Source organism: Girardinichthys multiradiatus, chromosome 12, assembly GCF_021462225.1.
Source record: "Girardinichthys multiradiatus isolate DD_20200921_A chromosome 12, DD_fGirMul_XY1, whole genome shotgun sequence".
Taxonomy (NCBI): domain Eukaryota; kingdom Metazoa; phylum Chordata; class Actinopteri; order Cyprinodontiformes; family Goodeidae; genus Girardinichthys; species Girardinichthys multiradiatus.
The window spans coordinates 1,626,472-1,642,350 of record NC_061805.1 but is presented as its reverse complement, the minus strand read 5'-3'; positions in this window follow the sequence as shown (position 1 = coordinate 1,642,350).

Here is a 15,879-nt window from a genome sequence, read left to right as displayed (position 1 = left end):
GGTACAGAAGAGAGGTGGTGATCAGTGAGGTAGAAGGGCACATGGCGTTCAAGTTGTGGATGAGATTACAGTCTTGTTTCCAGTGCTGATTGACAACCACAGCCTAACCAGCAGATTTTAAATTGGAGGAAGGTTTGACGAAGTTTTGGAGAGGCCATAATGGTGCCAGTGGTCATTGGTGCTCTTGAAGTAACCCCCAAACTAGGAGAGTGGTTACGGCAGCTTCAAGGAACAACCTCCGAGATCTCTGACCAAAAGAGTGCAGTCTTATGGCCAGCGAAGTTACTGTGCAGAACCTTCCAGCTTACAGGCCTCTGGTAGAGAACCCGAGTTTGAAGTGGAACTAACAGACTGAACAGGGCAAGTGGAAAGTTTTTTTGTGTTGATATTATAATACATTATCTCTGTGGTAAAGCCCATGCAGTTGTTTTTAAAGCAAGAATAAACTGTAACTGTAATTTAATGGCTTTTTTTACAGCTTTTATGCTAATTGTTAGATGCTGCCGACATCTCGCTGAGACTAACTTATCATAAGGACCTTTACTAGCTTAACAACATATCATGTCTATTCCACATGCATTTTATCATTATTCAGTGCTTATCACTAGTCTCTTTGTAAAAGACATTTTTTTCCTCAATAATTGCATTTTTTATTTTATACCAGCTTATGTAAACAGTTGCATAACTAGGAAGATTTAAGTCAGAGGGGGAGAGGATTAATGTCTCCAGATAAAATGACTCACCCAATTCACTTAATTTGTAACTCAACCCGTGCATGACCCCATTTCGTTTAGTTATCTCTTTAAAAGCATTTCGTTTACTGTCCCTGGAAGGGGTTTTAACTGGTCTAGACATTTATGGCTTAGGTTTTATAGGGTATGGTTTTCACTCTACATCCACTGAAGAAGTCCAAACGTAATTAACTCCTGGGGAAACTGTACCACTGACTTCGCACATTATAACCAAGGATTTAAGCGATAACATAACATAAGATTGGATTGCTGGTTTCATCATTTTTAGAAGGTTATTTTACATATTTCTATATTACATTGTAGAAATGAAAACATTAAATTGTCAAACATCCTTTGTTTGCAAATATATCAGATTTTGTGAGACTTGTGGTGATTCACATGGTTGATCCTTCTCCATTATAACTGAAGGTCTGAGAAGATTTCAGCAAGCAGGTTCAAAATTTGAACTTTCAGGCACACGATTATCACTTGCTTCTACAGGGGTTGGACAATGAAACTGAAACACCTGGTTTTAGACCACAATCATTTATTAGTATGGTGTAGGGTCTCCTTTTGCGGCCAATACAGCGTCAATTCGTCTTGGGAATGACATATACAAGTCCTGCACAGTGGTCAGAGGGATTTTAAGCCATTCTTCTTGCAGGATAGTGGCCAGGTCACTACGTGATACTGGTGGAGGAAAACGTTTCCTGACTCGCTCCTCCAAAACACCCCAAAGTGGCTCAATAATATTTAGATCTGGTGACTGTGCAGGCCATGGGAGATGTTCAACTTCACTTTCATGTTCATCAAACCAATCTTTCACCAGTCTTGCTGTGTGTATTGGTGCATTGTCATCCTGATACACGGCACCGCCTTCAGGATACAATGTTTGTACCATTGGATGCACATGATCCTCAAGAATGGTTCAGTAGTCCTTGGCAGTGACGCGCCCATCTAGCACAAGTATTGGGCCAAGGGAATGCCATGATATGGCAGCCCAAACCATCACTGATCCACCCCCATGCTTCACTCTGGGCATGCAACAGTCTGGGTGGTACGCTTCTTTGGGGCTTCTCCACACCGTAACTCTCCTGGATGTGGGGAAAACAGTAAAGGTGGACTCATCAGAGAACAATACATGTTTCACATTGTCCACAGCCCAAGATTTGCGCTCCTTGCACCATTGAAACCAACGTTTGGCATTGGCATGAGTGACCAAAGGTTTGGCTATAGCAGCCCGGCCGTGTATATTGACCCTGTGGAGCTCCTGACGGACAGTTCTGGTGGAAACAGGAGAGTTGAGGTGCACATTTAATTCTGCCATGATTTGGGCAGCCGTGGTTTTATGTTTTTTGGATACAATCCAGGTTAGCACCTGAACATCCCTTTCAGACAGCTTCCTCTTGCGTCCACAGTTAATCCTGTTGGATGTGGTTCGTCCTTCTTGGTGGTATGCTGACATTACCCTGGATACCGTGGCTCTTGATACATCACAAAGACTTGCTGTCTTGGTCACAGATGCGCCAGCAAGACGTGCACCAACAATTTGTCCTCTTTTGAACTCTGGTATGTCACCCATAATGTTGTGTGCATTTCAATATTTTGAGCAAAACTGTGCTCTTACCCTGCTAATTGAACCTTCACACTCTGCTCTTACTGGTGCAATGTGCAATCAATGAAGACTGGCTACCAGGCTGGTCCAATTCAGCCATGAAACCTCCCACACTAAAATGACAGATGTTTCAGTTTCATTGTCCAACCCCTGTATATATATGCTTCCAATAGGTAAAATTATCAGACAGCATATGATAAATTCTTACTGTTACGCTGATGATACTCAGTTTTACTTATCCATAAATCCTGATGAGCCCAACCAGTTAGATAGACTACAAGCATGTCTTGAAGACATAAAAAGTTGGATGACTCTACATTTTCTGCTTCTAAATTCAGTCAAGACAGAAGTTGTCGTCTTTGGACCGGAGTCTTTAAAAAAGAAACTGCTTAGTCAATCACTTAACCTGGATGGCATTAAATTGACCTCTGGTAATAAAGTAAAAAACCTCTGTGTTAACTTTGACTAGGACATGTCATTTAAATCCCATATTAAACAGGTTTCTAGGATTTCCTTCTTTCACCTCCAGAACATTTCCAAAATTAGAAATATCCTGTCCAGGAGTGACGCTGAAAAACTAGTCCATGCATTTGTTACTTCAAGGCTGGACTATTTTAATTCTTTACTATCAGGATGTCCACAAAATGCAGTTAAAAGCCTTCAGCTGATTCAAAATGCTGCAGCAAGAGTTCTGATGAAAATTAAAAAGAGAGATCATATTTATCCTATTTTAGCTTCCCTTCATTGGCTCCCTGTTAAATCCAGAATAGAATTTTAAATTCTCCTCCTCACATATAAAGCCCTTAATGATCTAGCTCCATCATACATCAGAGATCTGATTGGTCCATATGTTCCTAACAGAGCACTTTGTTCTCAGACTGCAGGTTTACTGGTGGTTCCTAGAGTCTCCAGAAGTAGAATAGGAGGCAGATCCTTTAGTTATCAGGCTCCTCTCCTGTGGAACCTGCTCCCAGTTTTAGTTCGTGAGGCAGACACCCTGTCTACTTTTAAGGCTAGGCTTAAAACTTTTATTTTTGATAAAGCTTATAGTTAGAGTGGCTTAGTTTATCCTGAGCTATCTCTGTAGTTATGCTGCTATAGGCTTAGGCTGCTGGAGGACATAATGACCACTTTGACTCTCTTCGCTACATTCTTACACTACTCTCCAATATTGCATTATTTGCTGTTATTTCAGTTTTTAACTTTATGTTCTCTCTCTTTTCTCTTTCTAGAAGCTACACCTGGTCTGACTCTGTGTCTACCTGTGATATCGTCCTGGAGGAGGACATTGTCGAAGCTTCTGCTGGCAACAACTTAATGCTCACCTTCTACCAATGATCCACATGGCCCTGTCTTTCAGTGTTTAACCCTTTCTCTCTCCTAGACATGGTGATTGACTGAGCTTTTACTGTAACTAATTATATGTACTCTTTCAGACTCTAATCTTGAAAACTGGCTCAGAATTTATCTGTTCTTTATTTCTAGATGAAACAAACAAAAACAAAAAGCAATGATTGCTGCAAACTTTTGTTTTTAAAGAGGTGACCATTCCTAACACAGGAAAACACAGAGAAGGCCAATCAGTGAGATGTCAGATGAAAATGATTATGCCAAAGAGTTTTCTTTGTTCAGGTTCAGCATAGTTCATTAATACTCAAAGGTAGATCTGCTTTACAGTGTAATAAGAATGAAGTCAATTTTCTCTACATCTTCTTCAATTCAATAACAGCAGCAGGAACAAAGCTGTTTTTCTATGGCTGTATAACAAATGGGGGTCATTTTTTTAAATGGAAAAAAAACTATTTGTTGTACCTGATGTACAGGGATAGAAGAGACTATGGCTCACCAAACAGACTAAATGACCATTTACCTATTTTATTTAAGGCATTTCTCTCCTTTAAGATGAGGGTCCAATCCATGACATGACTGAGAAAGATAAAAAAGATTCAATAAAAGCATAATAAAACATTGTCATCCCTGTTTCTGTGTTTGCCTGCACCGTTTCTGTCTGCCTGCTGCTCATCTCTGTGCTGAAGCTATTCTGATGATTGCTTTCACCTGCTAATCACGCCTCACCCACTCCACCTGTTCACCTGGCTTTATGAGCTGCTCTCTAAAGGTTTGGCTATAGCAGCCCGGCCGTGTATATTGACCCTGTGGAGCTCCCGACGGACAGTTCTGGTGGAAACAGGAGAGTTGAGGTGCACATTTAATTCTGCCGTGATTTGGGCAGCCGTGGTTTTATGTTTTTTGGATACAATCCAGGTTAGCACCCGAACATCCCTTTCAGACAGCTTCCTCTTGCGTCCACAGTTAATCCTGTTGGATGTGGTTCGTCCTTCTTGGTGGTATGCTGACATTACCCTGGATACCGTGGCTCTTGATACATCACAAAGACTTGCTGTCTTGGTCACAGATGCGCCAGCAAGACGTGCACCAACAATTTGTCCTCTTTTGAACTCTGGTATGTCACCCATAATGTTGTGTGCATTTCAATATTTTGAGCAAAACTGTGCTCTTACCCTGCTAATTGAACCTTCACACTCTGCTCTTACTGGTGCAATGTGCAATCAATGAAGACTGGCTACCAGGCTTGTCCAATTTAGCCATGAAACCTCCCACACTAAATGACAGGTGTTTCAGTTTCATTGTCCAACCCCTGTAAATTGATCTGTTGTGTCTGGCTGAAATTTTGTGTCCTCTGTACAAACTGTTACATTCTGTCTACTGCTTTGCTTTAGCAAGGTTACAGATTGCACCAAGGTCTGGCATCCTACTCCCTATAGTGGTCTACCAGTTCAGCACAGTTTGCGTTATGCTCTCAACCAACATGCACAAAATCTGAATCACTGAGGGCCAGATATTCCATATGGATCATCATTCTCATCTGTAAATGGATGTATTGGATTCAGGCCATGATCTATTCCCCAGTAACTCTACATCTGTTCTCACATTATCATAGCATTTGGAGCTCCACTATGTCTCCAGCTATAGCTATCTGTGCTCTCTTCCTTGTCTTCATGGGGTCTTGTATAATACCCCTTATAATAGAATTAATTCTCCTCTGACAGCGAGCCCAAGATCAACACCTGAATCAGTGATGGCTTGGGTAGCAAAGTACCTCAGTACCCTGGTCAAGGCAGATACCCTTATGTCAGTTTTAAAAAAGTCATCCTCAGAATGAGTTTGTCAACCTTATCTGGAAATTTACTTACTTTCCACTTATGTTTAAAGAACGAAATACCATTACTGCAAAGTTTGCCACTTCAGAACATCTCCCCGCTGACATCCTACTGACTGAAAAGAACCAACATGTTCATTTTCCACTTGTATTTGCCCTGCAGGCATTGTCTCGTGTTATCATCTGCTGGTGAAGAAACTCATTTTCATTTTTTTTTTTTTCCCCCAAAACTAACATTCCAATCATTACCGGTATTTCATCTCACCTCCTGCATAAAATATACAGGTCCTTCTCAAAATATTAGCATATTGTGATAAAGTTAATTATTTTCCATAATGTCATGATGAAAATTTAACATTCATATATTTTAGATTCATTGCACACTAACTGAAATATTTCAGGTCTTTTATTGTCTTAATACGGATGATTTTGGCATACAGCTCATGAAAACCCAAAATTTCTATCTCACAAAATTAGCATATTTCATCCGACCAATAAAAGAAAAGTGTTTTTAATACAAAAAACGTCAACCTTCAAATAATCATGTACAGTTATGCACTCAATACTTGGTCGGGAATCCTTTTGCAGAAATGACTGCTTCAATGCGGCGTGGCATGGAGGCAATCAGCCTGTGGCACTGCTGAGGTCTTATGGAGGCCCAGGATGCTTCGATAGCGGCCTTTAGCTCATCCAGAGTGTTGGATCTTGAGTCTCTCAACGTTCTCTTCACAATATCCCACAGATTCTCTATGGGGTTCAGGTCAGGAGAGTTGGCAGGCCAATTGAGCACAGTGATACCATGGTCAGTAAACCATTTACCAGTGGTTTTGGCACTGTGAGCAGGTGCCAGGTCGTGCTGAAAAATGAAATCTTCTTCTCCATAAAGCTTTTCAGCAGATGGAAGCAGGAAGTGCTCCAAAATCTCCTGATAGTTAGCTGCATTGACCCTGCCCTTGATAAAACACAGTGGACCAACACCAGCAGCTGACACGGCACCCCAGACCATCACTGACTGTGGGTACTTGACACTGGACTTCTGGCATTTTGGCATTTCCTTCTCCCCAGTCTTCCTCCAGACTCTGGCACCTTGATTTCCGAATGACATGCAGAATTTGCTTTCATCCGTAAAAAGTACTTTGGACCACTGAGCAACAGTCCAGTGCTGCTTCTCTGTAGCCCAGGTAAGGCGCTTCTGCCTCTGTTTTTGGTTCAAAAGTGGCCCTTCTCCACAATCTTCCTCAGGGTCTGGTCACCTCTTCTCGTTGTGCAGCGTTTTCTGCCACACTTTTTCCTTCCCACAGACTTCCCACTGAGGTGCCTTGATACAGCACTCTGTGAACAGCCTATTCGTTCAGAAATTTCTTTCTGTGTCTTACCCTCTTGCTTGAGGGTGTCAATAGTGGCCTTCTGGACAGCAGTCAGGTCGGCAGTCTTACCCATGATTGGGGTTTTGAGTGATGAACCAAGCTGGGAGTTTTAAAGGCCTCAGGAATCTTTTGCAGGTGTTTAGAGTTAACTCGTTGATTCAGATGATTAGGTTCATAGCTCGTTTAGAGACCCTGTTAATGATATGCTAATTTTGTGAGATAGGAATTTTGGGTTTTCATGAGCTGTATGCCAAAATCATCCGTATTAAGACAATAAAAGACCTGAAATATTTCAGTTAGTGTGCAATGAATCTAAAATATATGAATGTTAAATTTTCATCATGACATTATGGAAAATAATGAACTTTATCACAATATGCTAATATTTTGAGAAGGACCTGTATACCTAGTTATCACCCTATCACCACTTGGCAGCTTGAGGTTTAAATGAATCTTTCAAAGTTCCCAACATATTTCTTTTGAATGGAAATGTTAGTAGTTTTCTTTTTTTTTGGAAAAGCCCAACCAGAGTCCCGATTTGAGACTGACTGAGCTAAGGGTTGGTGTGACGGCATTGAGACCTTCCAACCTCAAAGAGTTTTTACGCTAACCTCCGAAGTCAAATTGTCAAAATACAAGTGAAAGCCAGCAAAAGCTTCTCAGCAATTATGAGAAGGATTTGATTTTTTTAATTCAAATAAACATTGTTCCATTGATTATTGATAAGGGTATACATCAATTTTAACATGCTAGGACATTCCAGTGTTTTTTTTTGTTTTGTTTTGTTTATCAGAATAGAGCCCAGAAGAATGAATATAATGAAGCAAACGAGATGTCCTAAAATTTAACTGTGTGGCACCCATTTATGTGAGAGGTACATTATAGAAACCCCTATGCCAGCCCAAAAGGTTCTGTCTGCCAGATAAGATTGAAACCATTCCAGAGCTGCCCCTTTTATTCCCACACACTGCCCCATGTGAAACAAGGATATTGGGCTCAAAAGTATCAAATACAGCAGTCAAATCTTAAGGCATGAGGCTAAGGGGAGTCAAACACTTCAAGCAGTGATGTTTTAGTGCTGTGACAAGTTTTAAATCAAGATGGAAACTCATCAAGCAAAACATTTCTAACTAATACAATTTATAATTTCCATTCTTTTTAAAGCAATAGCTAATTTGTATCCTTTAGCTAAAGTCATAGATTGCAGAGAGGTTATGAAGGATGAAAATTGTTATTCAACAAAGATATCATTAAAGAGATACAAAATAATTCAGTATCATCTAAATATCATGGCACAGTGAAAAAAAGCTAAATCAGTAAATATTAAAAATTAGGGCAACAGTGACATCAAGAAACTGGACGTTTCCCCAAAACTGAGGAAGCCAATACTGAAAAAGCTGCAGGTACTGATTTTATTCTAACTAATTCAGTTAGAAAATATTTCATTTTTCATCATTACAGTGACCATCCAACTCTGCAAAAAATGGCTTCAGTTTAAGAAAGTTAAAGTTATGGAATGGCCTAGCCATTTATAAGCAGGAAGTGTTTGCGTCTCTACTGTTGACGTGTGAACGGAGATTGTAATTAAAACACTGTTATCTAGATGTCTTAACAGAAACAGAATGGATCGTTTTCAGTGGATCATTTTTGTGTAAACAAGACCTCAGAGTGAAAGACGACATCCAGAGAAGACCATGGGCAGCAAGACAAAGCACTCTAGATAAGTACAGGAGAGCGAGGGAAGCCATGGGGCAGTATCAAGCTGAAGGGTACAAGCTACAGGAAGTGTGAGTGTAAGCTAACGCTACCTAATGCTAGTGAGCTGTAATAGTCATACACACAATAAGCCCAGCATACATTGAACCAGACTAAAATGAACAATTGTTTGGTGAAGAGTGAAGTCCTGTGAAGGTTGAGTTGTAGAAATAATAACCAGAGCCTCTGTCAGATAGGTCTGCCTGCAACCTAGAGTACCAACTCCCCAGTAACAGAGCGGAGGAAGTCACAGACAGGGTAGATACAACAACTATAATGCCTTCACCTTAACTCTACACGTGGCACTGGACCAACTGGTTTACAAAAGCAAAGGATTCTTCATAAAATGAACATTATGGAGAACCCTGAGCATCCTCTTCATGAGACTGTCCTACAACAACAGTGTCTTCAGTCAGAGGCTTCTTCAGATCTGCTGTAAGACGGAGCACTACAGGAGATCCTTCCTGCCCACAGTCATCAGCATCTACAATGTCTCTCTGAAGAAACCTTCATAATATGAGCTATAACAACATTTAATTTCCCTTTGGGATGAATAAAGTAGTTTTGAATTGAACTCAATTGAATATGTGGGTTTACAGTTTATTGCTATGTATGCTGGATGTTCAGGAGATAAGAAAACATAAAATAGGATTAGCACAGAGTTTAAAAAATTGTTCATTGTGTACTTCTTTTCTGCTGTACAGTCTAAGAAACCATTTCAAGCAGTTTAACCTTCTGCCCTCAAGGAGGCACTGTTGGTCATTCAAAACTTAACAGCTTCTCATAAGCAACTGCGTTTTCATCAAAACAAAAGACTATCTGTTTTTGATTAACTTTTTTTTAACTGACATTAAAACATTTATTATACAATTCTCTCCAACCAATGGAAATATCTTGATTGATATTACAACAATTAAATCCATATAAATGTGCTAAATATTTCTACGAAAATAATACATTTTATGTGAAAGCTGCCCTTCAGGGCACAGAGGGTCACCTTATAAAAATAAAATAACTACAGTTAAAATAGAAAATAAAAATAGAGAGTAAAATAATAGGACCATGGTGATCAAAAATTTATGACTTTTTGTTGATATCAACTCTTTGAGGTTGGAAAGGCCTCCTTGCCATCCTACTAAGCTTTACCTCCCTCAACAGATTGTCCATCAAATTTAAGGCAGACCTCTGGATTACTTTAGATCTAAATCTCCCATGGGTATGAATAGTTTTGGACTTAATTATACACTCCTAGTCAGCAAATGTGTTGTCATGCTTGGTCCCCTCCTCGTATTTAGTTTTCTTCATTATGTTTAGCTGTATGTTCCTTTCCCTGCACCATTTATTTTATTGACTGTACCATGTCTATCTCTACTTTGCACATATTCTTATCCCGTTTATCCCATCTCATACATTAATTTCAACAATGTTTAAATTACACAATTGCTGTATAGAAAATGATTACAATTTCTCTCTAACTTACCATATTTAAATGCCCATGTATTAACTTTGTTCTGGAATACATGCCAGTGTGTACCTATTATTTTCCAAACACTTATTCAGGCTTGACCACTCCACATGGATGAGTGAATCTTGATGAATGATACATGTTGAATTTTAAGTTTAGTTCAAATTGTAGGTTTAAGAAGTAACACATAATGGAATAAAACAAAATGCAACAGGAACATCTAGTAAACTAAATATGTAGAAGCAACAAAGTAACTGTTGAGAATATTTGAAATGCCATAATTTGTCATTTTTGTTTTCAAAATTGCAGACGGGAAGCTAAAAAGGCCCAGCTGTGCTGATTTAGTCAGTAGTCAGACTCCGTGGCAGCACCCTTAAGTGGCAAGAACCTCTCCTGGCAGCCTTATTTGAATGGGACAGAGGAAGCTCTTAACTGTCAAGAGGAGGAAGACAAACTCTGGCATTCTAATAATAGCTGCTTCAAAATAGCTTTAGGCTCAGGTTTTGACAGGGAGGTGATAACTGCTATAATGCAGCTTGATCAGCTTAAAGGCTGACAGACAGACACCCACTTTCACCTGAATCCAGATGGAGTAGCCGTAACAATGTCCCAGTCAGATGAGGTTGCGTAGTCCACATTCATTTCATGGGGTGATGTGAAGAGTTGTAGTAAATACAGGGGAATGAAATTGATGAGACATGCCATAAAGATGGAGCGTAGGGTGGAGAGTGATGATCAGTGTAAAAATCCATCTGAGGAGGACATTTATTTTAGAAGATACAGGGGTTGGACAATGAAACTGAAACACCTGTCATTTTAGTGTGGGAGGTTTCATGGCTAAACTGGACCAGCCTGGTAGCCAGTCTTCATTGATTGCACATTGCACCAGTAAGAGCAGAGTGTGAAGGTTCAATTAGCAGGGTAAGAGCACAGTTTTGCTCAAAATATTGAAATGCACACAACATTATGGGTGACATACCAGAGTTCAAAAGAGGACAAATTGTTGGTGCACGTCTTGCTGGTACATCTGTGACCAAGACAGCAAGTCTTTGTGATGTATCAAGAGCCACGGTATCCAGGGTAATGTCAGAATACCACCAAGAAGGACGAACCACATCCAACAGGATTAACTGTAGACGCAAGAGGAAGCTGTCTGAAAGGGATGTTCGGGTGCTAACCCGGATTGTATCCAAAAAACATAAAACCACGGCTGCCCAAATCACGGCAGAATTAAATGTGCACCTCAACTCTCCTGTTTCCACAAGAAATGTCCGTCGGGAGCTCCACAGGGTCAATATACACGGCCGGGATGTTATAGCCAAACCTTTGGTCACTCATGCCAATGCCAAACGTCAATTTCAATGGTGCAAGGAGCGCAAATCTCGGGCTGTGGACAATGTGAAACATGTATTGTTCTCTGATGAGTCCACCTTTACTGTTGTCCCCACATCCGGGAGAGTTATGGTGTGGAGAAGCCCCAAAGAAGCGTACCACCCAGACTGTTGCATGCCCAGAGTGAAGCATGGGGGTGGATCAGTGATGGTTTGGGCTGCCATATCATAGCATTCCCTTGGCCCAATACTTGTGCTAGATGGGCGCTTCACTGCCAAGGACTACCGAACCATTCTTGAGGACCATGTGCATCCAATGGTTCAAACATTGTATCCTGAAGGCAGTGCCGTGTATCAAGATGACAATGCACCAATACACACAGCAAGACTGGTGAAAGATTGGTTTGATGAACATGAAAGTGAAGTTGAACATCTCCCATGGCCTGCACAGTCACCAGATCTACATATTATGAATGAATTAGCCCCTGGATGGCGTGGAACCTGGAGGAGAGGTGACAGGTGTTCTTCATTCCCTTGATTACCTACTGAGGAGTATATTAGGAGGAGGCTGCCTGCAACTCACTGCCAGAGTGTTGTCCCTTAGTGGTACAGCTCAAGCCACATTACCTTGTCTTGTTCTTGCCTTGAATTTTTAGTATTATAATTTGAATTTTGTTTCCTTGCAGGATTACCAGAACCTGATCTTGCCTTGTCATGTGGAACTCTGCCTGGATTAACAACTTCTGGAAAGAAGCTGTCCAGCTCCATGAGTAAAGACTCTAACCACTCGTTACTTCATTGGACCTCACCGGTTGGCAGCCTCCTGAATTCTTCGCTCCTTGGATTACCACTCAAGAACTGAAACCGAAAAACTTTGTCTCCTGAATTGCTTTCTGCATGTGGGTCAAATCCGTTAAAACCAATATGACATCGTGTTTGTAGATAGAGAGAATTTTGGGGAGATGAGGTTGTGCAACATTAAAATCTTGATCTGAATTAATAAATTAACTGGAATCCAATGAAAAGATAAAAGCACTGGGTTGATGTGAATGTTCTTGGAGTTGATAAAAGCATGAATAACTTTTTCCAGGTTGCAGCAACAAAGAAAAGGTTTAATTTGGGGCCAGAGGACAAGGCTGGAAAAAACTGGCTCCGACAGCAGAATCCATCTGGTTGTCAAATTTTAAGCAGCTCTCAAAAGTTACTCCCAGATTTTTCACTTTCTGATGAACGTTGAGCCCAAAGAACCACAATTTGACAATGCTACATGGGGCAGGCAAGGGTTAGAAAATAAAATACATTAAATTTTCTAATTATTCATGTGCAAAAGATGTTCAGACAACCATAGCCTTATCTCCTTTATGCAGCTAAGCAGAGAGCTAGATGTCACACTGGGTTTAACTGGTAAAAAGATTTGTACATCATCAGCATAACAGTGAAGACACTGTGTTTCACTATGAATGACCCTGAAGGAAGAAAATACAAAGGAAACAAGATAGAACTGAGAATGGAATCTTCTGTGCCATGAATACTAACCAAATTTTCCAAGCGAGAAATAAGTACTGAGTGGTCCACTGTATAAACTGCTACTGTGAGATCCAGGAGCACCAATACAACTGGAGATTCAAATTCAATTCAATAAAGTATCTTTGAATTGATATGCTTGTTCAGGAGGAACTACTGCAAAGTCACTCACTGGATACACTTGTTGGGACCACAGCCATGGATTTCAACATTAAACTCCAGTACAAACTTTTCTGGAACTTTCAAAATAAATTGCATTAACCTACTTCCGGCACAGCCAAGCAAACTGTTGCAGCGGAATTCCCATGATGCCACTGGCTGCATTACAGCACCCCCTTTCCAATGGTCCGACCCAGTGTTGCCAGGTGTACGATAATTTTGCTCTCTGTACGATGTATGATCAATATTCCTAAAAAAGGCCAAATGTACGATAATTTGACCATTCCGTGAATGTGTGGTTGTAATCAGTCGTCATCAGCCTATCGCCAAAGTCTGAGTTTTTTTGTGAACCCTGAAGGCATCTGCGTCCGGATTCGGAAACAAATGCTGGAAATTCCAGTCAATCGTGCTTTTCTAAATGTGACCTATGTGTGACGTGATGCGTTGGCCTCAGAACAACGGCCATGATTGGCTGAATAGTCCACTGCGCCCACCCATGATCGCGGAAAGAAAAAAAAAGAAAAGAAGAAGAAGCAGAGCCCGGCCCTGTGGGGCTACAGATGTTGATAAATCCATTCCGTACTGACGCCACAAAGCTGCGAGTGCCTGTTACACACTATTCAACACATCAACAGACTTATTTTGGTTATGACGAGTGTACGATAATTTCCCTCAAAATACGATAATTTTATGTCTCTAGTACGATAATCCTACATTTCTCACCTGGTAACACTGGTCCGACTTCATCCACGCCGGTGATCATCGGGATAAGAGGAGGCAGCGGGCTAATGTCTCTTTGCTGGCAAAAAGACATAAACTCTTCAAACTGGATCCAAGGATGTCCTAAGATCAAGCGATCATATGCAAAGTTAAGTATGAATGAAATACTGTATGTGTATCCGGTATTTTCATTCATGAATGGGGGCATTAAGGTGTAAGCATTGCTTACTTTCTCTACGAGGCCTGCAGAAGCAAACTGTCCCAGAGAAGTTCCCTACAGAGACGCGATCTCTACAAAGCTGAGCGGAGCGGTTTTCCCTGCCTGAGAGGACAACCAGGAGCTGCATCACCGTGGTTACGGTAACGTGCAGTTTAGGCCGGCCGACAGAACGGCAGCCACTCCCCACAGCTAAGGAGGTTAGCTGTAGCTAACCATTGTTCACTGTGGATGCTTTCTTCAAACTTCGGTGTCGCCCGGGCAACTCCTCAGCACGGTTCATGAGGTTAGGGTTAGGGCAGAACAATAATAGAAAGATTTAGATTGAAATGATCTAAACGTTTTTCATTTTATGAAGTTTGGTTTTGTTTGTGTTGAACTCAGCGATCTTGGTGCTAGCAGGCTATCTGCAGCACACGTGTTCAGTTTGTGTTCTTTGTATGTTTTTAAAGTTAAGACAAACTTTATTTAAGGGGTGATTTTAAACACAGAAGATTGATCATAACGCTTATGCATTTTAACCCTTTTATTGATGGTATTTTTAAAGGTGTGTGTTTGATTCTGGTGCTAAGCTATCAGCCTCCTGTGTTAGTTTAACTGCTAACTGCTAAGGACACATGCTTGCTGCCAAATAATATTTACCCAGAAAGGTTGTTAGTTTTCAATACAGTAAATAATGTGTCCCTAACATCATTTTACTAAATTGGATAACTAAGTAAACACCATTAAGCCCCATTTCCCCAGAAAGATTGGGCTCTTTCCAAAATATTCCCTTAATAATATTTCTTCAAATATTATTTCAATAAATAAAGGCAGCTAATGAGACCCCGTTGAGAATTAGTCATCCAAAAGGTTGGTTTTATTCAGCAGATCATTCTTAAAACATTATTTTATTAAAATAATATTTTACCTGATCTTGCATTGTGAAAGGTTGTCTAAAGGTATACTGATCATTGCCCAAGTTAGTTCCAAGACTAACTTAACTTCATTTCCAGATTCTTCAAGATAATCCTTGGTTCTCAAACATAAACATTGCATGGTAATGTTGCATCACTCTTTTGGTCATAATTTCTAATCATCTTTAATCAACTTGTTTATATTGTACATAGCCCATTAATCTTCCCTATTCTTTTATTCTGCTTGGTAGTTTAGTTGGATTGTTTTAGCAAAGTAAAGAGTTTGTTGATTAAAATATGTTTGACTTTGAGTTGACTTATATTTGTTAATAAATTCTTGTATTTTAAGAAATTGTGTGAATTAATTCCATATATGTGCAGAGTTTATGCTGTTCAATAATGTCAGAGCTCGTCTCACACCTTTCTATTTTGTCCTAATACCATCGCCTTACTGGGCCGGTATTCACAGGACAACCCTTAACAGACCGAAATATTATTTGATAAAATATTAAAATATTAATATTAAATAATATTCTCAGATTTATAATCCCAACACTTGGCTAGCCTTTCTTGGATATATAGCATTTAACCAATTGACATCAGACAATATGATCAACTGACTTTGATTGTACTTTATAAGTATTAGGGAAATATACTATAGAATTTAATATGAATACATGGTATATGTGGATATTGTATTAGATTAAAACAAAATTGTTTGATCTTCATCACATTTTAGACCAAATTTGATTCTATTAAACTGGATTTGATTTGGACATGTGTTTAAAGTGCCTGGAAATAGATTTTGTTTTAATAACAAAAATAATTTCAATTATAATAATAAAAACAACATCAATAATAATAATAATAATTTCTTCCAGGCTCATGTTGTTGCTGTACTTTCAGTCAACTCTGTGT